The 27,003-nt window shown below is 43.3% G+C and overlaps 1 long non-coding RNA gene across 3 annotated transcripts; it reads left to right on the top strand.

The window, feature by feature from the left end:
* The first annotated feature begins 112 nt into the window (after positions 1–112).
* LOC105608741 (uncharacterized) lies at positions 113–27,003 on the top strand. 3 transcript variants are annotated; one of them, XR_006060308.2, is made up of 4 exons: positions 113–140; positions 4,040–4,125; positions 20,403–20,462; positions 24,788–27,003. It is a non-coding gene; the product is annotated as an uncharacterized LOC105608741 (long non-coding RNA). The 3 variants fall into 3 exon arrangements; XR_009601421.1 differs by lacking the exon at positions 113–140 and having other exon boundaries at positions 4,015–4,125; positions 24,788–25,171; positions 25,285–27,003; XR_006060307.2 differs by lacking the exon at positions 113–140 and having other exon boundaries at positions 4,015–4,125.

Below are 27,003 nucleotides of genomic sequence, written 5' to 3'. Positions count from 1 at the left end.
CCAGATAAATTCATTTCTTAAAGCAAACAATTAATCTACTTATCCTCCTGCATAAGAATTTCCCTGGGATTTCCCTGGTGGTCCAGTGGTTAAGCCTCAGTCCTTCCACAGCAGGAGGCACAGGATCAGTCCCTGGTCAGGTAAGCTAAGATTCTGCATACAGTGCAGCACAGCGGGGGAAAAAAAAAAAAAACAACAACAACAACAAGAATTTCCTGATTTTTGAATTCAGTGATTTTCTAAATCCTTCATGCTGTGTTAGAACTGGAAGAAATATTCCATTTGGAGTTAGAATTGGAAGAGGATCATCTAATGGAGAAATCTTGGGGTTTGGAATCAGAAAAGCTTGCCTTTTAATCCCTGATCGATCAATCACTACTGGCATTGTCATTCTTTTCATCATTTCCTTCATCAAAGAAATATGTATTAACCTCCTATGATGGGTTCTAATAAATTGTCTAAGTTCTTGGAAGCTCAGTTTCCTCTTCAGTAAAATAAAAATTAAAGTAAAAAAATAAATATAAAAAAGAACTTCCTGGAGCAGTTGAGTCATGTTGACACGGGTGGTCTCAGTTCTTACTTGATAAATCGTGTCCAAGTCTTTGCGACCCCATGGATCATACAGTCCATGGAATTCTCCAGGCCAGAATACTGGAGTGGGTAGCCTTTTCCTGCTCCAGAGGATCTTCCCAACTCAGGGATGGAAGCCAGGTCTCCCGCATTGCAGGGGGATTCTTTATCAGCTGAGCCACAAGGGAATCCCCCCTGGATAAGACCAGCTTCTTAACTGAAATCCCCTTTCTCATGGAAGTGGAGGCCTATTTTTGCCTGTCTGCCCTTTCCATACTGTGAGTTCACTGTGGGTGGGGGCCAAGTTTTAAACTCCTAGATGTAGGATTCATTTGTTTTCTCTATGTTTACCAAAAAAAAAAAAAAACAAAAACCAACCCCACTCAAATACCTCTTTTAATATACGGGGGCTTTACTTAGTGAGGAGTCCTTGTGCTGTACACTTTTCCATATATGTAAGAACTGAATAATTAAGGGTTGTTTTTTTTTTTTTGGTAATACCCTTCTGTTGACCCTTATAGCTGTTGATTTGTTTTTCCTTTTTACATCAAAATTCAAAAAAAGAGCTATTTGCACTCATTGTTTCTGATTCAGTTCAGTTCAGTTGATCAGTTGTGTTCGACACTTTGGGACCCAATTGACTTTTTTTTTTTTAATGAACTTTTTTATTTGGAAAATTTCAAACATAAAAGAGAGAATTGTAGAGTATGAATCATTCAGCGATCATAAGCTCATAATCAATCATGGTTCGTCCATACCCCATCCCACACACATTCCCATTGTATTATCTTGAACCAAATCTCAGACATTGTTATCATTTCATCAACAATTATTTTAGTATATGGCTTTAAAATATAAGACTTCTTTAAATCTGAAAAAAATGTCCCATATTAATATCATATTCTAAAACAACATAATAGCATAATATCTTAAAATCAACAATTAATTCCTGAACATCATTAAATATCCAATCAGGGTTCACATTCCCAACTGCCTCGTAAATGATAGAACATGTTTTTTTCATTTGAAACAGGCTCTGAATAGGACCCATATATTGCATTTTGTTGCTATCTACCTTACATTTAATTTAGAGATTTCCTATCCCTCCTCTCCTTTTTTCCTTTTTCTTTGTTTAATTTATTCATTGAAGAAATTATCACTTTTTCTGTAGAGTTTCCTACAGTCTGAATTTTGCTGGTTGCATCTCCTTGATATGTTAACATATTCTTCCTATCCCTGTATTTTCTGTAACTTGTTGGCAGTTAAATCTGATGACTTGATCAGATTCAGGTTTGAATGTTTAGGCAAGAACAGTTGAGAGGTAGCATGGTGGTCTCCTGTTATAAAGCATAGATGGATGTCTAGTCATCTCTTTCTCATTTATCTTCATCTCTTTGTAACAATTGATGATTGTTGCCTTTAATTTCCTTAGTGCTTGCATGAGAATATTTTTTATAAACAGATACTTCCTCTGGGTCACTAGTTAGCTATCCTGGCATACAGTTTACATAGACAAGGCACGTCATTCTTGATTCTTTCTTTTTGTTTTCATTTGTTGGTTTCAAAATAATGAATTGTTTCCCTCAGTTCAGTTCAGTTCAGTTTAGTCGCTCAGTCATGTCCGACTCTTTGTGACCCCATGAATCACAGCACGCCAGGTCTCCCTGTCCATCACCATCTCCTGGAGTTCAGTCAGACTCATGTCCATGGAGTTGATGATGCCATCCAGCCATCTCATCCTCTGTCATCCCCTTTTCTCCTGCCCCCCCAGTCCCTCCCAGCATCAGAGTCTTTTCCAATGAGTCAACTCTTCGCATGAGGTGGCCCAAGTACTGGAGTTTCAGCTTTAGCATCATTCCTTCCAAAGAAATCCCGGGGCTGATCTCCTTCAGAATGGACTGGTTGGATCTCCTTGCAGTCCAAGGGACTCTCAAGAGTCTTCTCCAACACCACAGTTCAAAAGCATCAATTCTTCGGCGCTCTGCCTTCTTCACAGTCCAACTCTCACATCCATACATGACCACTGGAAAAACCATAGCCTTGACTAGACGCACCTTAGTCGGCAAAGTAATGTCTCTGCTTTTCAATATGCTATCTAGGTTGGTCATAACTTTTCTTCCAAGGAGTAAGCGTCTTTTAATTTCATGGCTGCAGTCACCATCTGCAGTGATTTTGGAGCCCCAAAAAATAAAGTCTGACACGTTTTCCACTGTTTCCCCATCTATTTCCCATGAAGTGATGGGACCGGATGCCATGATCTTCGTTTTTTGAATATTGAGCTTTAAGCCAACCTTTTCACTCTCCTCTTTCACTTTTATTAAGAGGTTTTTTTAGTTCCTCTTCACTTTCTGTATCCTCCAAAAGTAAACATTTTGGGTTTCAGGGGAAGTTTATTGTATTACTACAAACTCATGGGTTTAAACATATTTCACATGTTTCTGTTCATTCTTATTAATGGAAAATTTTCAATCTAGCACATTGTGAAAGATCAAAAATTCTGAAAACATACAGAGTTGGTGAAGCTGTGAAAAATGGTACAACATCTGTGGACAGCAATTTAACAGTATTTAACAAATCATAAAAGGCACATTTCCTTTGACACAATGATTTTACTTTCAGGAACTTATCCTACAAATACACTCGCAAGTATGCAAAGTGATGTATGTACCAAGTCTAAATAAACAAAAGCAGTCTTGTTTATTTTAGCAAAAACAAAGGTAAAGAGATACTTATGCAGAAAAATTAATAGCAGGATTATTTACAACGGCAAAAAGTGGAAGCAACCCAAATGCCTATTGCTGGATGAGTGGATAAATAAAATTTGGTATACACATACAATGGAATATTATTTAGTCTTAACAAGGAAGCAAATTTCTGACACACACTGCAACATGGATATATTGGTTGCACAGCAATGTACATTCTTGAAGCTACTGAGCTGATTAAAATGATTAAGATGGTAAATTCTGTGTTGGGTATTTTGCCACAATTAAAAATTTTAATTTAAATATATAAAGTAAATTACAATTTAAAGTTATAATTATTAACATGAGTTTTACCTTTCACCTTTCTACTGTGCAATGCCAGTTTTAAATACAAATATCATAGTATTCACACACGGAATTACACAATACAGAAATCACACGATTTGTGAGTTATGATTTGCCCCAGGGGTGTCTTGAACTGTCCAGAAGAGGCAAACGCTAGAAAGACAGAGGAAGATTAGAAAGAGGAAAGGAGTCCTCCCAATCCACCCCCAAGCTCAGAGCCGGAGTACGCGGCGCTACAGGGGCAAGCGGACACTCTCTCTCCAGGACGGCCCTGCAGGGCGCATCCCTCCCGCAGGCAGGCAGCAAAGAAGGCCGGCGCCGGGCTGCTGGGTCCAGCTCCTGCCAGCTGCTGACCGCGGCGCCGCGCCCTCGCCGGGCGAAGTCTAGCGACTTCAGGCCAGGTGTCTCTCCTTCCCCAGGGCTCGCCGCCCACATCGGGGCAGACAAGCGACTCCCAACGGTACGGAGACCTTAGCGTCGGTCAAGCTCTCGCCCCTGGACCCAGGTGAGTGGGTGACCCTGGGCAGCCAGGCAGGGGAAGGGATGGCCACAGTTACAGCCCCGCCCCGTCTCACAGCCGCGCCCAGAACCCAGCCGGGGTCGGAAGGGGGCAGCAGGGCCAGGGACACGGAGGCCGCGGAAGGCAGGATGGCGCAGGAACCAGGGCTTCTAGCCCCTGGCGCGTGCTCCATTGTTCTAGGAGATTTCCTTCTGAAATGTAAATTCTAAGATACAGTTAGAGGAGGGCATCGCACGCAAGCCAGTCCAGTATTCTTGTCTAGAGAATCCCAAGGACCGAGCGCTGGCAGGCTACAGGGTCACTAAGGGTCAGAAACGACTGAAGTGACGGCACGTGAGGCACAATTAAGGTTATCAAGGCAGTGCCGGCAGAGCATTAAGTGAAATGCACGGCACTTCCCACCATGGGACGCCCCTGTTCCACTGCGCTGGCTACACACCCATGAAGCCGGCCCTGGTAAGTAGGGACCACAAGTATTGTGACATCTAAAGCAGTGTTGCCCAATAGAAATAAAATGTGAGCCACATTATGTAATTTTAAATGTTCTAGTGTCCAATAAAAAAGGTAAAAAAAGACAGATGAAAGTAATTTTAATAATATATTTTATTTTCCCTAACATATCCAAAATAATACTGAGCAGGGCTCTGTGGGTCTCCTGGGCACAGGATTCTGTGTCCTCCATTTCTTTGGTTTTAGGAAACAGCTTTCATTCAGCCTCCATGACCTCCCCTGAGTTCCAGTCAGATTCAAGCAGCTGTTATTTAGGGAAGAGAAGGGATGCCAGAGGGGGAGAAACAGTCAAGAGCACCCTTTGGGCAAGGTCCTAGTTTCCGATCAAGGAATACATACAAACAGTTCATATAAAACTTCTCACTGTCTTCTCCAAGTGAGGACACATGGTTTGAGGGCTTTAGCCTACTGTGTCCCCCTTTGCCTGGCAAAGCAATAGAGTTATCCTTTTCTGCTTCACCCGAAACTGTCTGCAAGATTTGATTTGGCACAAGTGTACAGAGAAGCTGAGCTTTTGGCATCAAAATGTATTATCATCTCAACAAGTAATCATTATTAAAATTACTGAGGTTTTTTTCATATGAAGTCCTCAAAATTCAGTGTATATGTTACACTTAGGGCACATCTCGCTGCTGCTGCTGCTGCTGCTGCTGCTGCTGCTGCTGCTGCTGCTAAGTCGCTTCAGTCGTGTCCGACTCTGTGCGACCCCATAGACAGCAGCCCACCAGGCACCCCCCGTCCCTGGGATTCTCCAGGCAAGAACACTGGAGTGGGTTGCCATTTCCTTCTCCAATGCATGAAGGTGAAAAGTGAAAGTGAAGTCACTCAGTTGTGTCGACTTTTAGCGACCCCATGGACTGCAGCCTACCAGGCTCCTCCGTCCATGGGATTTTCCAGGCAAGAGTACTGGAGTGGGGTGCCATTGCCTTCTCCAGCACATGTCGTTACAAGACCTCAATCGCCACATGTGTCTAGTGGCTGATAGAGTGCGCAGTGCAGGTCTAGAGCATGAAAAAGGAAGTGGCTGGCTGAAGACTATGTGCAGTTGCCTCTGGGTGGCATAACATTAACTGCTAAAACAGAAATACCAACTTGTGTCAATCACTTCCTGTGACTGGTGAAATTTGACAGCAGAATTCCTGTGAGTGATTTTGATGACTGTCATGAATATTGAGTCGCTATTTTAACACTGTTACTGAATTTAAAATATTCCTGTATATTACAGGACAGACATTCATTAAAACAGTGGTTCTAATGCTAATGCTACGAAACAACTCCTATTCCATAAATATTAGAAGGGGAAGTTAGATGTGTCAATTACCAAGTTGTCGTTTTAGTCAATAAGTGTGTCTGACTCTTGCGACCCCATGGACTGTAGCCCACCAGGCTCCTCTGTCCATGGGATTGCCCAGGCAAGAATACTGGAGTGTTGCCATTTTCCTCTCCAGAGGCTCTTCCGTTAACCCAGGGATTGAACTGCATCTCCTGTATTAGCAAGCAAATTCCTTACCACTCAGCCACCAGGGAAGCCCCATTGCCAAGAGGGAAGCCAAATAAACAAGCTTATGTTCCATTTGTTAATTTAGAAATGAATACCTTGGGAAATATTGGAAAGTTCTGAGAAATAAAAATTAACATTTAAGAAGGTACACTTTTAAGTTTGCAAAAATGGCTACACAGGCAAAAAGGAAGGAAAAACAAAACCTGGACACATAGTTGCAAGCTCCAGGTCAAAGTACTGTGCACCTGAGCTGCTCTGGTTGTGCCTGTAAACACTCAGAACAAAAAACCCTGTTTTACATTTTGCATGTGTTTCTATAGAGGAAATTGCGTGCTGCGAAAACTGTCATTAAGTAGGGTTTTATTTTTACTGGCCTTTCGAATTCAGGTAAAGAATCTCCCTGCAATGCAGGAGACCCAGGTTTGATCCCTGGGTCGGGAACACCCCCCTGGAGAAGGGAATGGCTAACCACTCCAGTATTCTTGCCTGGAGAATTCCCCAGACAGAGGAACCTGGTGGGCTATAGTCCATGGGGTCGCAAAAAGTCAGGACACCAGTGAGTGACAAACACTTTCACTTTCCCATTCAGAAGTTACAAAAGTTTACTGGCAGACTAGCCTGCCATATAGTGGTAAGAATAGGAAACTACAGGCTGTGTTAAAAATATTTAATACAAAGTATTTGCTATATCAAAATAATAAGTGCAACAGAAAATAAACACCTGGAAATGCACCATCCAACTTAAGAACTAGAACATTACCTATAACGTATCCATCCATCTGTATGCCTTTTTCCTATCTTATCCTGCCTCACCAGAGATAATACTGGCTTGAATTTTATGTTGACCATTTTCTTGGTTTCTTTAAAAGGTTGTTTTATCATTTCTGTATGCATCCCTAAATGAAACATTGTCTAATTTGCTCATTTGAGCTTTATAAAAGTGGCATCATGATTTTATGTAGTTTTCAGCAACTTGCCTTTTTCATACATTTACTTGACCATGTTACATGTATACCTGGAGTTGATTCACTGTGAAAAGAGACAGCTATTTATTTATCCATTTACCCATTCTCCTGTCAATGGACATTTCATAGCCTCCAATGTTTTACCATCTTAACAATACAGCAATGAATATTTTTATGCATTTTTAAGAATTTCTTTGTAATATGTCTCGTTCAGTTTTACAAAATACATATATATAACCAAAGTGTCTTTCAGAGTTGTGCCAATTTACACTCCATTTGTTGTATATAAAAGGTTCCACTGATTTTCATTTTCAGCGGTACTTGTTGTTACTAAATGTCTTAAATGTTGCCGATGGAGTTATTGGCTGTGCTGGATCTTTGTTGCTGTGCAGGCTTTCCGTTAGTTCCCACCAGTGGGGGCTACTCTCTAGTCACGGCTGGGCCTCTCTTGTAGGGCACAGGATCCAGGACGCGTGGCTTCAGTAGTTGTGGTTCCCGGGTTCTCAGTCGCTGTGGCCCGCAGGCTTAGTTGCTCTGTGGCCTGTGGGACCTTCCCAGATCAGGGATCAAACCCATGTCTTCTGCATTGGCAGGCGGACTGTTCGCCACTGAGCCATCAGGGAAGCCTGGAAAATCAGTTATATCATGGCGTTGACTTGTATTTTCCCGGCTGTCAGTGAGGTCAAGCATAGTTTAATTTAAATGGGCGATTTATGTTTCCTTTTTCATAAAGTGCCTATTCACATCTTGCCCATTTTTAACTGGTTTGTCTTTTTCTTATTTTAAGCTTAAGATCTTAATCTGGAAATATATGTGTGTGTGTGTGTGTGTGTGTGTATATATATATATATCTCAGTTTCTAGATTTAGCAACTTTGGTGCATTGTATTTAACAAGTTTGGTTTGGTAAACTCTCTGATCAATTGTCGTAATTTATCCACAGATTCTTTGAGGGCTTTCTATATATACAATTATGTTAGCTGCAAATAATGACAGTGTTGTTTCCTTCTTTCTCCTATCTGCCTTGCCCCTGTCTTGTGGAGCAGAAGAGGTGATAGCAGACACTTTTGTTTCATTCTACTCTTAAAGGAATGATGCTTTCAATGACTCACCATTATAAATGATGACTACTGTCTTCTTTTTCTTTTCTTTTTTTTTTTTTTGCTTTTTGGCCATACTATGCAGTATGTGGGATCTTAGTTCCCTGCTGCTGCTATGTCACTTCAGTCGTGTCCTACTCTGTGCGACCCCATAGACGGCAGCCCACCAGGCTCCTCTGTCCCTGGGATTCTCCAGGGAAGAATACTGGAGTGGGTTGCCATTATCCTTCTCCAATGCATGAAAGTGAAAACTGAAAGGGAAGTCACTCAGTCACGCCCAACTCAATGACCTCATGGACTGCAGCCCACCAGGCTCCGCAGTCCATGGGATTTTCCAGGACCAGGGGTCAAACCTGTGTCCCCTGCAGTGGTGGCTTGGAGTCCCAACCACTGGACTGTCAGGGACGTCCCTCCTGTAGGCTTTTTTTTTTTTTAAAGATTACATTTTAATGTTAGGAAGTTTTGTTTTATTCCTGCTTTTCTAAGAGTTTTTTTTTTTTTTTATCAAGAATGGATGTTAACGTTTACTGACTGCCTTTACTACATCTATTTAGATAATTATACAACTTCTCCTTTAACCCATTAATGTGATGAATTAAAGTTATGGCCTTTAATGCTAAATGATCCAAATATTCTTGGGATAAATCCAGCTTAGTTATGATGAATTGCCCTTAATATAAGCTGTTGGACTTGATTTGCTAGTAGTTTGTTTATAATATTTCCGTCTATGTTTGTGAGGGATTCTGGTCTGAATTTTCTTTTTCATACAGTTCTTGATTGATTTTATTTCAAGGTTTTACTAACCTCATATGAGTTGAGGAGCAGTGCTTTATTTGATATTCTGTATGTGAAATTAGAATCATTTGTTCTGTGAAAATCTGCTAGGAATTGCCTGGAAAATGGCAAGGCTTGTTTTTTTTTTGTTGTTGTTGTTTTTTAAGACATTGAAACTGATTTAATTTCCTTAATACTGTTGGAAACTCAAGCTTTCTTGTAACAGCTTTGATAAGTTGCATTTTTCTAGAAATGTTTCCCTTTTTAATAAGTTTTTAAATTCATTGGTGTAATGTCCTTTATAGTATGCTCATTTTATCTGTTTAATCTCTTCTGTATTTGCAGCTTTCTTCAGTTCTCTGTTCCTATTATTACTTGTTTATGCGTGCTGCCTACTACCCTCTTTTGTAATGAATCTTACCAAAAGTTTGTCTATTTTATCTGGCCTTGGCTTGTTGATCATCTCTATTGTATATTTGTTTCATTTCATAAATTTTTGCTCTTATCTTTATATCTACTCTTAAACTTTCTTTGTGTTTATTCTATTCAGTTTTTTTTCTCTTAGACTAGCTCATTAATTTTCAGCCTTTTTGATTGTAAATATCTAAAGCAATAAATTTCCCTGTTATTACCATTTTTGCTACACCCACCAGTTTTGATATCTACAATTTTCATCATGTACCATATAGTTGTTTCTATACAACTTTTAATTTCTATTATATCTTACTTGACTCATAAATTATATAGAAATGTACTTTCCAATTTTCAAAACTTAGAGGACGCTGTCATTTATCTTTCTGTTAAAGACTTTTAACTTAATTGCATAAGCTATATCCATGATCATAGGTCATAAAATATAATTTATGTGAATCAAATTCTCTGAAATTTGTTGAAACCGGCTTTATGGCCTTTTATATAGTCAATTTTTGGAAATGTTCCATGTGCACTGGAAAAGAATGTCTGTTCCTTGATTGTTGGATGTAGAGTGATTTATAAATATCCACTAAATCAAGCTGGTTGATTGTGTTATTCCAATCTTTTTTTTACCCATTAATAATTGAGAGCTCTGTATTGAAATCCCCTACTATGTTAGTGGATTAGTCAATTTCTATCCATAGTTCTGTACATTTTATCTTGTGTATTTGTAAATTATTTTAGTAGGCACCCACAACTTTAGAACCATTATATTTTCCCGATGGATTAAACCTTGTATCATTAAACTGATAAATACATTTTTGCTTTATAGTCTATTTTATCTAATATCAATATAATCACACCAGCTTTCTTTTAATGAGCTTTTGCTCTTGCTCATCATTTTACGTTCATCCTTTCTCTGTCTTTTAATTTTAGGTGTGTCTAGATTTTTAAAAAATCTAGATCTGAGCTCTCTTAACTGTCTGTCCCTTTTATACTTGTGGTTCCCCCCTCCCTACCTTTTTTTTTTGATTGGCTGCGCTGGGTCTTCGCTGCTGTGCGAGGGCTTTCTCTAGCTGTGGAGAGCAGGGGCTATTCTGTAGCTGCAGTGGGTGGGCTCTCTGTGGCTTCTTCTGTTGCGGAGCACAGGCAGGCTCTAGAGCAGGTGGGCTTCAGTAGTTTTGGCTTAAGGGCTCCAGAGCTGGGGGGCAGTAGTTGTGGTGCACAGGCTTACCTCTCTTTCCCCACCTATAAATTATTATTGTCCAGTATTTGTGCCTGTCCTTTTCAACCCCACACATTACATGTCATCACCATCTTTCATTAGCAGTGTTTTACAGTTATTTTAACTGCTATTTAACTGTTTATTTAAATAAATAGTTTATTTTACTGTTATCTGGGTTAGCAGTTATTTTCTCTCTGTACCTGGAAGATACCTTTCTGTCCTTTAGATTCACTGTTACTGTTACTGTCCGATTTGTGGTTTCTTTGTAGGCAGTCTTTCTTTTCTCTCTGGCTGCTTTTAACAATGTTGCCTGTAATGCTCTGTGCTTTCTCTGCAATATGTCCATGTGTATGTCTTTTTTTAACCTGCTGGATGCATGTTCTTTTTCTCCTGTCCGTGTGTTGGTGTCTTTTATCAGATCTGGAAATTCTTAGCCATTAGCTTTTCAAACATTGCTTCTTCTTTATTCTCTCTATTCTCTCCTTCTGGGATTCTGATTGGATATATTTTAGACCGTCTCATTCCATCTGTTCTTTCCTTAACCTCTCACTGATATTCCTCATCTCCTTGACTCTCTGCACTGCATTCTGGTCATTTCCTCAGATCTATCTTCCGGTTCATTAATTCATCGTCCAGCTATGCATAATCTGTTGTTTAGTCTGTCTATTGAGTTTTTAATCTCAATGACTAAATTGTTAAGTTCTATTTGCTCCCTTTTCAGATGTGTCTCTTCATTTTCAATAGTCTCTTTGCCTTGCTCATTTAAAAAAATAACAGCTCTACTGAGATATAATTTGCAAATAGTAAGATTCACCCTTTGAAAGTGTACAATTCACATTCACAGAAGTTGTGAAATAATTACCATGAATTCTTGAAAAATTCGATCTCCCTGAAAAGAAACTCTATACTCATTAGCAATAACTGCCAGTTTCCTTCTACCCTTGTCTCCCCAAAATCACTAATCTATTTTCTTTCTCTTTGGATTTGCCTAGTGGAGACAATTCATATGAATGGAATCATACAACATATATATAACCTTCTATAACTTTTTTTTATCTAGCAAAATGTTTCCAATTTTCATCCATATTTTAGCAAATATCATTACTTTGTTCCTTCTTGCGGCTGAATAATATTCCATTATATGGGTCTACCATATTGTGTTTATTTATTTACCAGTTGATGGACATTTGGGTTGTTACTACTTTGGGAGTATTATGAATAATGCTGCTATGAACATTTATGTACTTGTTTTTGCGTGAATATATATTTTCTTTTCTCTTGGTTATATACCAATATATCTAAGTTATGTAGTAGCTCTATTTAACACTGTGAGAAATTGCCAGAAGGTTTTCCCGTAGGGATGCACAATTTTCCAATCCCACTAGCAATGGGATTGTCTATTTTTGGCTGTGCTGGGTCTTGTTGCTCATGTGGCCTCTCTCTAGTTGTGGTTATCATGGGCTACTCTCAACTTGTGGTGCGCCAGCCTCTCATTGTTGTGGAGCACAGGCTCTAGAGCTCACAGGCTTCAGTAGTTGGTGGTGCGTGGCCTTAGTTGCCCTGCAGCATGTGGAATCTTCCCGAACCAGGGATCAAACCCATGTCCCCTACATTGGCAGGTGGATTCTTAACCACCAGACCACTAAGGAAGTCCCCACCTTTTATTTCTTTAAACATTTCCCTTCTAGTTATTTATATCTTCTTCTATCTGAAAATTGCAATATCTAAAAACCGTAGAGATCTATTGATAAATGTGTTCTATTTTGTCTTCTATTCATGGTAGCATATTTCCTTCTATATTTGATGGTATATTTCTGTGAAAATATAAGGTAGGGTTTTTCTTCTGTTCATTAGTTTATCCCCATCATCTAGAACAATGACTGATACATAACAGGAGCTCAACAAATCTGTTAAATGAACAAATGAGTCTTAAGGATCTAAGCAGGAAAGTAAACCCCAGAGAAGAATGCATTTGTTTCTGCTTAGTGCCAAGATCTGAGAAGGCAATGGCACCCCACTCCAGTACTCTTGCCTGGAAAGTCCCATGGAGGGAGGAGCCTGGTGGGCTACAGTCCATGGGGTCGAGAAGAGTCGCACATGACTGAGCGACTTCACTTTCACTTTTCACTTTCATGCATTGGAGAAGGAAATGGCAACCCACTCCAGTGTTTTTGCCTGGAGAATCCCAGGGACGGAGGAGCCTGGTGGGCTGCCATCTATGGGGTCACAGAGAGTCAGACACGACTGAAGCGACTTAGCAGCAGCAGCAGCAGCAGCAGTGCCAAGATGCCTACAGACCCAGGGCTATGGTTAGCCTCTATCAGTCAGGCTCTCTTTGGAAAAAGAGAAACCAAATACTCTATGTATTCCAAGTGTACCACCTTTGTCCAGTCAGAAAATGGAAACCACACAGTGATTTAAACAGAGTATGTTTAATATCAAGAGTTACTAAGCTAAGATAAAAGAGTAACTATAAGATATAAAAATAACTCCAGAATACCTTACGTGCCTCCTGAGAAACCTGTGTGCAGGTCAAGAAGTAACGGTTAGAATCGACCGTGGAACAACAGACTGGTTCAAAATTGGAAAAGGAGTATGTCAAGGCTGTACATTGTCACCCTGCTTATTTAACTTATGTGAAGAGTACATCATGCAAGCTGTTGGGCTGGATAAAGCACAAGCTGGAATCAAGATTGCTGGGGAAAATATCAGCAACCTCAGATATGCAGATGGCACCACCCTTATGGCAGAAAGCAAAGAAGAACTAAAGAGCCTTTTGATGAATGTGAAAAAGGAGAGTGAAAAAGCTGGTTAAAACTCAACATTCAAAAAACTAAGATCATGGCATCTGGTTCCATCACTTCATGGCAAATAGATGGGAAAACAGTGACAGATTTTATTTTCTTGGGCTCTAAAACCACTGTCAATGGTGACTGCAGTCATGAAATTAAAAGATGCTTACTCTTTGGAAGAAAAGCTGACAAACATAGACACTATATTAAAAAGCAGAGACTTCACTTTTCTGACAAAGGTCCATATAGTCAATGCTATGGTTTTTCCAGGTGTCACGTATGGATGTGAGAGTTGGACCCTAAAGAAGTCTGAGTGTCAAAGAACTGATGCTTTCAAACTGTAGTGTTGGAGAAGACTCTTGAGAAATCAAACCAGTCCATCCTAAAGGAAATCAACCCTGAATATTCATTGGAAGGACTGATGCCGAAGCTGAAGCTGCAATACTTTGGCCACCTGATGCAAAGAACTGACTTGAAAAGACCTTGATGCTGGGAAAGATTGAGGGCAGGAGGAAAAGGGGATGACGGAGGACGAGATGGTTGGATGACATCACTCACTCAATGGACATGAGTTTGAACAAACTGCAGGAGATGGTGAAGGACAGAGAAGCCTGACGTGCTGCAATCAATCCATGGGGTTGCAAAGTCAGACATGACTGAGCGACTGAACAGCAACAAAGGAAAAAAATGTAACTTGTAGCTCCTGTAGAGTTAGAGGGCAGAAAGCAAACTTAGTTACAGACATTCAGAATTAGGAGCAGGTAAAGTGAAAAAAGAAAAAAAAAAAAAACTGGGAATGTTCAGGCCTGCTCACTGTTCTCTCTGTCTTCTTTGTTCTCAGGAAAGGGAAAGAGAAAAACTCATTCCCCTGTTTTCCTTTTCGCTGCAACAATCCCACATGCCATTAACGAAAATCAAAGATCCTGTGTGCCATAACTAAGACCTGGCACAGCCAAATAAATATATAAAATATTAACAATATATAAGCAAAATAAAACAGGACCATTATTTTAGAAAGGGGGGGATATAGTGCTGAGAGAAAGTACCTAAGGACGGACAAACTATGAAGGGGAGCTCCCTTCCCAAAGCTGGGGTTCAGACCGCACTGGAGAAGATGTGGTTGCAGACCGCTGTATGGCAGAGAAGTTTGACAGGTAGCCTGGGCCAGATGGGCAGCCTGTCCTCAATGTCTGAAAAGGCCAGAAGCAACCCAGTGAAGCACAGGTGAGCAGTGCCCAGGGCGCAGGCTGTCAGGCATGCAGGTGTGCAGAGGGAATTTAGCATCACTGTAGGAGGGAGGCCTGCAATCCACTGTCTGTGTCTGAGCGCCGTGGGAGGTGATCACCAGACCAAGCAGGAGCTGGGAGGTCACTGAGAGATTGTGTGTTCTTGGTGTGTGTGTGGGCAGCGCACCACCCGAATCGCTCCCGTTCATACCACCCTCCAACGTACAGCACCAGTACCAGAAGGAGAAACCTTTCCTCCTCCAGTGTCCTTCTAGTGCCATCTACTGAAAAACAACGTCAGGCTCACCCATGATCACAGAGCAGGTATTGAAAAGTAAATTTGGAACAAGAGAGAATAAAGTGATAGCTGGCATGCCAAGCGTCTCAGTTTTGGATACAGGAAATCAGGGGTTTACATAACCCTCGGAAGCCTTGGGGAAGCAAAGGTAAGGGGACCTTCAACTGCAGCTTCAGTCTGTAGCACCCACGAGGACGGTTCTCAGGCTTGCCTGAAGGCCACCCTAATCTCAAGAGCCTCTGGGAAGCGGCCCTCGCCCCCACCCCTCGCTCTCTCAGGCTGCAGCATGTTGCAGGGGAGCCTCAAGAAGCACATCCTGAAGCTACCACGAACTCACGCCTTTTCACGAGTCTACAACTCCCCTGGAGAACTGTGCCCTCTCCCTCGCACCTGCCTTCGGAATCTCTACCAATGGCCTCCCGCCTGCAGCCGCTGCGGAAGCAGAGGGTTCTGGGAAATGTCGTTTCCGCTTCTCCTCAGTGAGGCAGAGAAAACCTCCGAGGTGGAAAGTGGAAGTGAAGTCGCTCAGTCGTGTCCGACTCCTTTCGGGCTTACCATGCTCCTCCGTCCATGGGATTTTCCAGGCAAGAGTACTGAAGTGGGTTGCCATTTCCTTCTCCAGAGAATCTTCCCGACCCAGGGATCGAACGCGGGTCTCCCGCACTGTAGGCAGATGCTTTGCCATCTGAGCCACCAGGGAAATCCATAGAGGTGGAGCCAGTAACAAAAGAGGATCCCTTAAACTGAGCTAAGGTGGAATCCTGAGGCAGATCCCTGATGTTGCCACTGGCCCAGGGGCAAGCTTCCCAGAAGCAGCTAAAATGGGCATTTGCCCTTAAGGCTGCCCAATCTTCGCTTTCTAACCAGTGCCCCTTCTTCCAGTCTCAGGCTCATGATTTTTGTGTGTTTAATTTTAGTGGTGAGGAAGTGATGACTTCCTTCACTATCTGCAGAGCCAGCAATGCATTAAAAAAATTTTTTTCTTTTTCAAGATCCAGTTGTTTTATAGGGAGGGATCCCTTCTAGGAATCAAGCCCATTACACCACCAAGAGGATCCAGGCTACTTTTTATTTTTAAATATGTATTTATTTGACTGCCTCAGGTTTTTGTTGCAGCAAGCAGGGTCTTTCATTGTGACTTGTGGCATGTGGGTGTTAAGTCACTTCAGTCATGTTCGATTCTTGGCAACCCCATGGACTGTAGCCTGCCAAGCTCCTCTCTTCATGGGATTTTCCTGGCAAGAATACTGGAGTGGGTTGCCATGCCCTTCTCCAGAGGATCTTCCCGACCCAGGGGTCGAACCCACATCCCCTGTATTGGAAAGTGGTTTCTTAATCACTGGACCACCAGGGAAGTCCCCAGGCTGCTTTTTAAAAGAATGATTCCAAGTCAGCAAGGTTCTAAAGTCAGTGGAACAATTTTAATGCCACTGCTCACAATAGAAGAAACACTAAGAAATAAGTGATTCAAATTTGTGGCTCTATCACAGAGGCTTGTGAGGATCTGATGAAAGCTAGAGGCTCCACAATGTATTTGTATCCTCAAAACATGTTGCATACAATTTCAGGGGGTGCAAAGTCCCCTGATGCCCATCTGTGGACCCTGTCCATGGAGAGTAAGAACTTGACAAAAGAGAAATAAGATCCATACAAAATGTTAGTCCAGCTTTTATAAAGAGGGCAAAGCAGTTGGCATTTTTCTCCCAGTGCGGTTCTAAACATTATAAAAGCATTTCTAACTATATGTTCACTGCTCACCATTTCTAGCATATTAGTTTTAAATCATATTAAAGACATAAAGTTTTTCTTGTTGCACAAGAAAATTTGCAGTGGAAGAGGGCTCCTTGTGTAATTAAGGTCTACAGTGGCTCTGTGGCTGTTTCATAAGGACTGAGCAGGGTTTTACTAACAAGTTATTATAAAGATTTGTTTGTAATAACTTTACTTATTTTCATTTTACATTTTCATCGTTTAATTTATGTCCAAGCCTTAATCAGGAACAAATTCCCAACTCAAACTGTGTTTTATGGGGAAAAGACACTTTAATGCTGTGGTCAATTTTTTTCAGGAATGTCCTGGGGAAAAAATTGGATTGTCTTGTTTCGTGTGTTTTAGCCTCCTCTCCCCACCCCGACCCCAAACCCAACTACCTTATGGGTTACGCAGGGAAGGGAAGGCAAAGCTGGGAGACCTGGAATTCATCCTGGCTTCTGCTAGGTAACCTCACATCACATCTTCAAGTTTCTGTTGAATCATCTGTCGAAAAGTAATGACAGTACCCAAAGTGGGTGGGCAAGAACTGTAAGGTTATGAGAAATATCGGTTCCATGTCCACTATTCCGGTACAGTTCAGCAAATGCTTATTGACTGATTGGGTAACTGAGAATTGGCTCTGGTTAGACATCCAGCTAAGAAAAGGGATCCCGCTTTGTCTGCTGGGTCTATTCAGCCTTATGACTTGCCCATTGTTTGATGGAGGATATTGTAGCCAAACTAATGAATAGTTAATTAAAAGTCAGGCAGCTAGGGCTTTTTGCTTTGGGTGGAAACTTAATTCCTAGACAATATATACATTATGTATAGACTGCCTGTACCTACCTCTGCATGTGGCTCTCAGGCCAGAGCCCTGCACAGGAAGATGATGGAAAGGCAGGGGAAGATGAGACATCGGATGGGGGTGAATGACCCAGTTTAGAACTTCCCTCTCACATCGCAGGGGTGAGGAGACTCCAGGCCATGGGAGCGAAGCGTACAACTTGATTTGTCATCAGGGTGATACTGTCGTGGTTACCTCTGCCGTTGTCCAGAAGGTAGTCTTTTTTGAGGCCTACTGCTAGGCACAGTGGGTTTCCCAAGCGGCCAGGTGGCATAGTGGCGCAGAATCTGCCTGTCAGCGTGGAGGGCGCAAGAGACACGGGTTTGATCTCTGGGTCAGGAAGATCCCCTGGAGTAGCAAATGGCAACCCTTTCTAGTATTCTCGCCTGGAGAATTCCATGGACAGAGCGTGCAGGGTTACAGTCCATGGATTCAGGAAGAGCAGAACATGACTTAGCGACTGAGGATGCATACATGCTAAGCTGAGCATCTGAAGTTTTTTAAGATTAAAGATCATTTGAAATGGTATTTCTATTTCCAGTTTGCAGTTTTTCCTTTTAAGATTTTTTTTTTTAAATTTGCAACTATTTTCAGTCTTTATTGAATTTGCTACGGTATTGCTTCTGTTTTATGGTTTGGTTTCCTAGCTGCGAGGCATGTGGAATCCTAGCTCCCTGACCAGGGATCAAACCCACACCCCCTGCACTGAAAGGCTAGGCCAATGCTGGACTGCCAGGGAAGACTCTGCTGTTTCTTATAAAGCTAAAGGTACAATTACCATTGAAGCCAGCGATCCCATTCCTAGGTGTTTACCTAAGAGAAATAAGATATCAGTCCACACAAAGACTTGTATGTAAATGTTCTTAGCAGCTTTATCACAGTAGCCCCAAAGTGGAAACAACTCAAATGTCCCTCAAATGGATTGACAAACCATGGTACATCCAGACAATATCATTCTACTTGTTAATAAAAAGAACTGAATTCTTGAAATGTACCCAAATACAAATGAATCTCAAAAGCATCATACTGAGTGGGAAAATCCGGATAGAAAAAGCTAGATGGTCCCATTTATATGAAATTTAAGAAAATACAAAACTATGGTGACATAAAGACAATCAGTGGTTGTCGGGGTTGGTGATAGTAGAAGGGAGGGACTGAGACCAGGGCCTAGCCCATATCAATTGTACAATAGATGTTATCAGTAGTTGTTAAGAGTGAAAGAAAAGGACCTGAGTTCCTTTCTGGCATTGAACCCATGGACTCCCAAAGCAGGAAGCACCACATAAATTCTGGTTTTAGAAGCTCACATCAGCCTTTTCCACCATAGGCTCAAGAGCATGTCCTTGAGAAATTCTTTTGATGGAAGACTTTTGAGCCCACTGACCTGTTTTATAAAATAAGTCTAAGGTGAAACTGAAGTAAACTTTACTAATATTCACATAAGAGCCAGGATGTGGACAGTGGCAGGCCTTGGTACCCTCTCAGCTTTGCCCAGCTCTCAGTGGCAGATGCGGGGTGGTGGTGGGGGGTGTGCGGCAGTGGGGAGGCTGAGAATAATTCAGCTCTGGGCTCCAATGGGGAGGCAGACTTCCAGACAAGGTTTGAGTTTACAACAAATGTGGAAAAGAATGATCTCTTCCATTAAGGCATGGAAGAGCACAGACTCTCTTATTTTAAGGCTTTTGTTGAAGCCCGAGGTAATGAACCGTCTGCTTCTTCCCTGGCCTGTCTGGCCAGCGAGGGAGCAGCTGTGACTGCAGAGCATCCGGCCTCACTGATGGGCCCGGGGGAGGCACCTGCCTCAAGCTGGTCCAACCAGAACCTCCACGAGAGCTCAGCATTGGGCCCAGAAGAGTCCAGGCTGACTCTGCTTGCCTCCTGGATGGAAGCGAGGTGAACTTGGAAGTTGCTGGCTGAGGCCATTTGATGCCAGTGTTCGCTAGGGCACAGGGAGCGCCAGTTTCAGAGAGAGAGAAAGGGATGGAACAGAAGCAGAGTTGGAGGGAGGTGGCTTCCGGGGTTCTCTGAGTCCAGGTCCTGGTCTCATCTGTTCCCCGAGGCCCAGATGCACCCTGGTACCTAGATTCCTTAAGATGCCCGTGCCCCTATAATATAGAATCACTTTTAGCCTTTGACCTGGCCCCAGGTGTTTCTAGCAGTCACAGCCACACGAATCTTAATGAGATGGCCCTAGCGTCCGTCATGTGTGTGCAGTCTCGCCCCCATGGACTGTAGCCCGCTCAGCTCTTCAGTCAGTGGGATTCTCCAGGCAAAAATACTGGAATGGGTGGCCATTTCCACCCCAGGGGATCTTCCCAACCCAGGAATTGAACCTGCATCTCCCTTCATCTCCTACATTGGCAGGCAGATTCTTTACCACTGAACCACCTGGGAAGCTCATAGTTAGTCATACAGAGTGAAGTCAATCAGAAAGAGAAAACGAGATATTGTATTACTAACACATATATGTGGAATCTAGAAAAATGGTGCAGGCGAAACCATTTGCAGGGCAGGAATAGAGATGCAGACGTAGGGAGGACAGGTGGACACAGTGAGGGAAGGAGAGAGTGGGACGAAGTGGGAGATTACGATTGACATATATACATTCCCATGTGTAAAACAGGTAACTCGTGGGCATCTGCTATAAAACACAGGAAGCCCAGCTCAGTGACCTGCGATGATCTAGAGGGGTCAGATGAGGGGGTGGGAGAGAGGTCAAAGAGGTGGGGGATACATATGAACATATAGCTGATTCACTTCACTGTACAGCAGAAACTAACACAAAAGTGTAAAGCAATTATATTAAACATTTTTCAATGAAAATAATTGGAGATAATAACCTCCTTCTGTCTCTTCCCCCAGTGTGGTCACCCTTCAAGCTTCCTTAAGGATGACTTCAGCCTGGAGGAGCGTGTCCTACAGGTGACACCAGCTGGTAGAGAAAGCCAGTCTCCATCTCCTGTGGTCCCTCTTCCCGAGGGGTCTGTCCTCATGCTGTAACCCCTGTCTCCCACGAGCAGATGTCCCTGAATCAGGCCTTTCCTGACTGCCTTTCTCCCAGCATTACTGCACCTTTCCTGCCCCATTTCTGTCTGCCCTCCTGTGTCCCAGCTTCTGAGTTTAGAACTCCGTGTGTCATGCCTCCCAGGTGGTGGCTACAGTCGAACAGGGGACTTAAAAGCCTTCCTGAGAGATGATGAATATTAGCTGAACCTATTGTAATCATTTCATAATATGCTTTAATCAAACCATCATGCTGTGTGCCTGAGCTTGCGCAGTGATGTATGTCAGTTATTTCTCAATAAAACCGAGTGGGGGAAGCCTTCGGGGTGGGGGTAGGGGGCAGAGTAGTGTGGGAAGATGTTTTGGGAAAAGAAATATTTTCAGAAGTCCTTATGTAAACTTGATAGAAAGATGAGGATCCGTCTCGCCAGATTTGGAGTGAGAAGCCTAGAGTCTAGTCCTCTTTGCTTCTAACTCTATGCGTCCTCAGTGGCAGGATGGCAGAATTGAATGAGATCAAAAGCTTTGGGGAGCCTTGTGAGGGTACCTCGATCATCGCCTTGGAACTGGCAGGGGGAAGAAAAACAGATGACACCTGGGGCCCTGTTTCTCTTCACTTAGAGTGGCCTCACTTCTATCTGTTTTATACACTGAACATCCTTCTCAAGTGTTATCTTATCTCCGGTTTCCAAAGAAGCAGATCTTGAGGCAGAAGTGTACGTGCCAACACTTTATGGGGGAGTGTGACGCTGAAGAACCAGACCTGAGGGAAAAGCCGGGTGAGAAAGAGAAGTGGGAGAGGCCGGAGGGCTTGGCTGGCCCCCACACATCTCCCCTGATGCTCAATCTTGTGGGATCTTCTTCAAAGAAACTGTGTGCGGCTTAGGACAGTCCACTCAGAAAGAGGAAGAGAAAGGAATTCATCAGCCAACCCTGCCCGTATTGGCCAAAGGTTCACCCCATGGAGTGTCTGACACTCCTGTACTCTGAGGCCAGAGTTTGGGGGCGGGGCGGGGGTTGCCATTGGCTTGTGCTAGAAACAAGTGGCAAGACCGGGAAGACAGGTGTGGCTGAGAGGGTCCTAGGTGAGGCATTAACAAGGAGCTCATGGGACTTCCCTGGTGGACTGGTGATTAAGACTTTGTGCTCCCAATGCACGGGGGCACAGGTCCTATCACTGGTTGGGGGAACTGAGATCCCATATGCCGCGCAGCACAGCCCCAAAATAAAAATAAGTAAAAATTAAAAGGAGCTCATACTGCTCTTGTTGGAAAAGAGTGAAAACATCTGCTAAAATAAAAGTTGAAACCACTGGACCATTCCAAAGGACCTCCCCAGCTGCAAAATTCCTTAATGCTATTCACTGAAATTGCAGCTGAGACCATTTGCCTCTCTGGTGGGCAGGAACCATGGCTCCAGAGAGTTGTAGGCAAGATCCCTGGAAATGTGTGCCCCTCAGTGCCCAAGAACTGGTGCCAGCTTTGCTCTATCCCCCACCCCAGCCTCACTCCCCGTTTCCATGCAATTTGAGAGCTAACGCAGATGGTGTTTTCAAAGTCCTGATGGGACAGGAAAGGGAGAGGGGGCTGATAATCCCACCAGACTAGGGGAGTTTTCATTATGTTCATTCAGAAAGTCCTGGCCTCTCTGCCAGCTTGGACTCCCCTCCACTCAGGGGCAGCTGTCAGCCCCAGCCAGGAGGCAGATTTGTTGGTATTTAAGAGATTGGAGGATTAAGTGATCCAGAGAGGCCCCCACTGCACAACTTCATCCTCTGATGACTGGCCACCCACTTCTGGGTATTATTAAATGATAATTACATCACAGGGCACTGTATGTCCCTTCCTTCGGAGCCCAGCAGGCTCAAAAAGGCAGCAGAGAATGAGATTGGGGTCAGAGTGGGAAGCCTCAATCCTTCTTCTCTGGTGTAGGCAAAGAACAATCTGTAGATGGAAGATCAAACTCAAAATTAAATCTGGGATCCAGTCTGAGTGTTGTTGTTGGCTGACCTCAGATATACTGGCTTTCCCTGGTGCAAAGCAAGGACATCCTCTGCTTGTTGATGACATGGTGAGGAGCAAATGAGAGAAAGGGAGCTATAAAGCAAATGTGCCCTTTAGTGAGGCCGGGATGGGTGTTGGGGTGTGGCCTGCGGGCTGCTGGAGCCCAGGATGGAGTTGATGGGAAGTGGCCCAGATGCACGTACCAGCCATTGCCAAGATGGGATATTTGGGCTCTCATCAAAGGGATAAGGAATAAACCCAACAAAAGTCTCTCAAGAGAAGAGATAGAAAAGAAAATAGGACAGAAGAAGATACATCATGGAGGCACACCTCAGGTCCAAAGACAGACTGTTGTACACAGCAAACCCACCAGTGCCAGGCTCTATGTTAAGCGCTTCATGTGTGTGGTTTCATTGAATCATCCATGCAGTGGTTGCAACAGGCTTGTTACAGATGAGTAAACTGAGGCTGAGAGAAGTTGAGCAGCTTACCCAAGGGTCATAGCTGGTTAGCAACGACACCAGGATTGAAATCCAGGCAGTCTGCTTTGTAAATTATTCTCCAACCTTTTTTTTTTTAATTGAAGTATATGATGATTACAATGTTGTGTTAGTTTCTGGTGTACAGCAAAGTGATTCAGTTATGTATACATGTATGTGTGTAGATATAAAATATATATATATGCAAGCATGTTCAGTCGTGTCCAACTCTTTGAGACCATGTTAAACTGTAGGCCTGCTAGACTCCTTTGTCCGTGGAATTTTCCAGGCAAGAATACTGGAGTAGGTTACTATTTCCTTTTCCAGGGGATCTTCCCGACCCAGCGATTGAACCCGTGTCTCTTGTGCCTCATGCATTGCAGGCCGATTCTTTATTGCTGAGCCACTGGGAAGTTCTCATGCATGTGTATATACATATATATATATATTCTTTTTCATAGTCTTTTCCGTTGTGATTTATTACAAGATGGTTGTTCTATTTTGTGTTCTTTTCTATTTCCTACTATGGTTAATACAGTTCCCTGTGCTGTACAGTAGGCCCTTGTTGTCTGTTCTCAGGCTTTGCCCTCTGTTCTCTTTTCTCACAGGGAAACTGTCTCCCCAGGCAGCCCCTAAGGTTCTAATTGTCATCTATATTCCTGTGACTCACAAGTCTGTCTGCCCAGCTCCCGGGTCTGACCTAAGGTTCAGATCCATGGGTCCATCAGCCTTCTTAACCCACCTCAAGTTTAATGTGTCCAAGGATCAATTCTCATTTAGCCTAAACCTGCTCTAACCCACTTCCCAAGGGGCACCTCCACCATCTACCCTGCTGCAGAACCTGGCCACTGCCTGAGCTCTTCCCCCCTCACCCCTGACATCCAAGTCACAGCCTTGGTCCCTCCCACACAACTCTTTCTTTGTGTGTGTCTGCACCAGGTATTAGCTGCAGGATCTCCAGTCTTCATTGTAGCATGCTGGATCTTGAGTTGCAGCGTGGGGATCTAGTTCGCTGACCAGGAGTTGAACCCCAGCCCCCTGCATTGAGGGCACAGAGTCTTAGCTGCTGGACAGCCAGGGAAGTTCCATCCCACACAACTCCTGCTGTTATCAATTTTCTCCTTCCAGTATGTAACCAGTCCAGGACTCTCACTAGAACAACTGAGCCCCACATGCTCCATCTCCTGGTCTCTTATCCTGCCTCCTTGCATCCATCTGCCCTGCATGCTGGGAGGTCTAAAACTCACATATGACGGTGCTCCCCTGCCTCATAGCTCTGAACTGCTGCCCACTGTCCCCAGGATAAAGGCTCTCCTCTTTAATTCTGTTGCCTTTCCCAGGTCAGCTCCTCTTGCTTTTCCTCCCTGCTGTCTGCTGTTTTCACTAAGCTACTTTCTGTTAGTCCAAACATTAGGGTCTGTCTGAATGCCAGGCCTCCTGGTGGGCTATTCCCTCTGCCTGGAACACTCTTCCCTTATGTGTTTGGTAGACTTCTGCTTGGACTTCATTGTTCATTCAGAAGTTCCAAGTCACAACTAGGATGTCCACCTGCAACCAAGTCCCTCTAAACCGAGTCCATGATTAATATCTCTATCCAAAACTTTATTCCCTTTCTCATCATCTCTGACTTCTGTCCTGTGCTAACTGAACACTAGTAAGCCAAAGTCAGATGATTGAAATTGCTGTTGATAACATTGTTAATGTACTAAAGTTGCTATTAGAGATATCATCATTAACATAAAAACTCATGTTGTTTCTCCAGGGCAAGTTGAGCTAACAGACGTCCCCCCCCCCCTTTACTATGGGACCATCTGGTTGAAGAATCATAATCAGAGATACTTTGGCTCCTGAAACAACAATTAACGAATGTCGCAAGACAATGGTCCATCCCAGCCTCTTCATTCCTCCTCTTTAAAAACCCTAACTCATAGACTAAGGTGAGGTAGATCTGAGGTTTGTCTCCCACTTTCTTGCTTAGAACCTGCAATAAATGCTGAATTTTCCTTCACCAAGTGAACAACAAAAAAAATTCTTGCCCACCATCAAGCCATCAGCCACTGCAGCTGCCCTCCATGTGCACCCTGAGGGGCATCTGGATGGAGAGGAACAAGATACTGGCCCTAGATAATTAAGATGCATATCAAAGGTCAGTGAGCCCAGACTCTTGCATCTTCCCACACACTAAAATCATTAACTTGAGATATCTGGTTTTTTGTGACTAGCAGTTATCTTCTGATGTTTGACTACATTTTTTTGCAGCAAAAACTCCTATGTATCCTGGCTCCTAATGGCAGAAAGTGAAGAGGAACTAAAGAGCCTCTTGTTGAGGGTGAAAGAGGAGAGTGAAAAAGCTGGCTTTAAAACTCAACATTTAGAAAACTAAGATCATGGCATCTGGTCCCATCATTTCATGGCAAACAGATGGGGAAAGAATGGAAACGGTGGCAGATTTTATTTTCTTGGGCTCCCAAATCACTGCAGCAGTGACGCTTGCCCCTTGGGAAAAGCTATGAGAAATCTAGACAGCATTCTAAAAAGTAGAGACATAACTTGGCTGATGAAAGTCTGTAAAGTCAAAACTATGGTTTTTCTAGTAGTCATGTATGGATGTGAGAGTTGTGATGTAGGAGATAGATGGGTTCCAGGTTAGATATTTACAGCTGGCCTCCTGTTTGCATTTCATGGGGCACCAAGAAGTAGGCTTCAGGCTGGGTACTTAGAACTGTTAGCATTTTCTGAGACAAGAGATGGGTGGGCTCCAGTTAAGACATCAGACTTCTGTTTGCCCTCTGAAATGCAAGGAACAGCATAAACAGGGTAAATAGGCCAGTGTTTCTCTCTTGTAAGCACCTTCAGGTAATAGTCAGGGCAAGGACAAAGAGGAGCAAAACCCTGTTTCAGTAAAGGATTAAGGGATCTCCCTCCCCCGCCTCTTTTGGGACAAGGGAGACACTACACCTCCTCAGAAAGGCTCCTTGTGGGCCAAAAGGCAGAGAATAACACCAGGCCATAATGAGTCTTGCTCCTCTCAGGAAATCCATCTTGGCTGAGGGGTGCCTGTGTGCCCAAGGGAGGGTCCCAAGGTAGGTCAGGTGAGGAAAAAGAAACCACATAATTGGACTGAATGGAAACAAAGACCTGGAAAAACTGAGCTATATAACCTCTTTGCTTCATTCCTCCTCACTAGGGAGGACACCCACACCCTCTCTCTCTGGGTGTGCATCTCTCCCTGTCTTCTGTTTTAACTAAACAAACCATTTCTCTGTGTGCTCTCCCACTTGCTCTTAGGCTGCATTTATAGTTCTTGCCTCTGTGATAAATGCATTTTTTCACTGGGGGCAAAGATCCAGGGGAAAATAGTTTCTAGGCTCTAGCCCTTGCAGGTCTGGTGGCTAGGATTCCTGGTTCTCATCCAGGCCACTCATGTTCAGTTCCTGGGCAGGGAATTAAGATCTCACTTCACACCACACTCACTGCTGCCTCGCCAAGATCAGCTGGACCATAAAGAAGGCTGAGCGCTGAAAAATTGATGCTTTTGAATTGTGGTGCTGCAGAAAACTGTTGAGACTCCCTTGGACAGCAAGAAGATCAAACCAGTCAGTCCTGAAGGAAATCAACCCTGAATATTATTTTAAGGACTGGTGCTGAAGCTGAAGCTTCAGTACTTTGGCCACCTGATGTGAAGAGCCAACTTATTGGAAAAGACCCTGATGCTGGGGATGATTAAAGGCAAAAGGAGAAGGGGGCAACAGAGGATAAGATGGTTAGATAGCATTACCAACTCAATGGACATGAATTTGAGCAAACATGGATTGCTGCAGTCCTTGGGGCTGCAAAGAGTTGGACATGACTTAGCAACTGAACAGAACATCCTGGCTTCACCCTTATCTCTTTGGAACAATTCGTCAGAGCTATCTGAGAGGTTGTATACTGGTCAACAGCACTCAGTAATGTCCCCAAATAAAACATAATTCTCAA

The sequence above is a fragment of the Ovis aries genome, chromosome 7, assembly GCF_016772045.2.
Source record: "Ovis aries strain OAR_USU_Benz2616 breed Rambouillet chromosome 7, ARS-UI_Ramb_v3.0, whole genome shotgun sequence".
In the NCBI taxonomy this organism is placed as follows: domain Eukaryota; kingdom Metazoa; phylum Chordata; class Mammalia; order Artiodactyla; family Bovidae; genus Ovis; species Ovis aries.
Note: the sequence above shows the minus strand (reverse complement) of the source record. Positions and strands in the feature narration are given on the sequence as shown.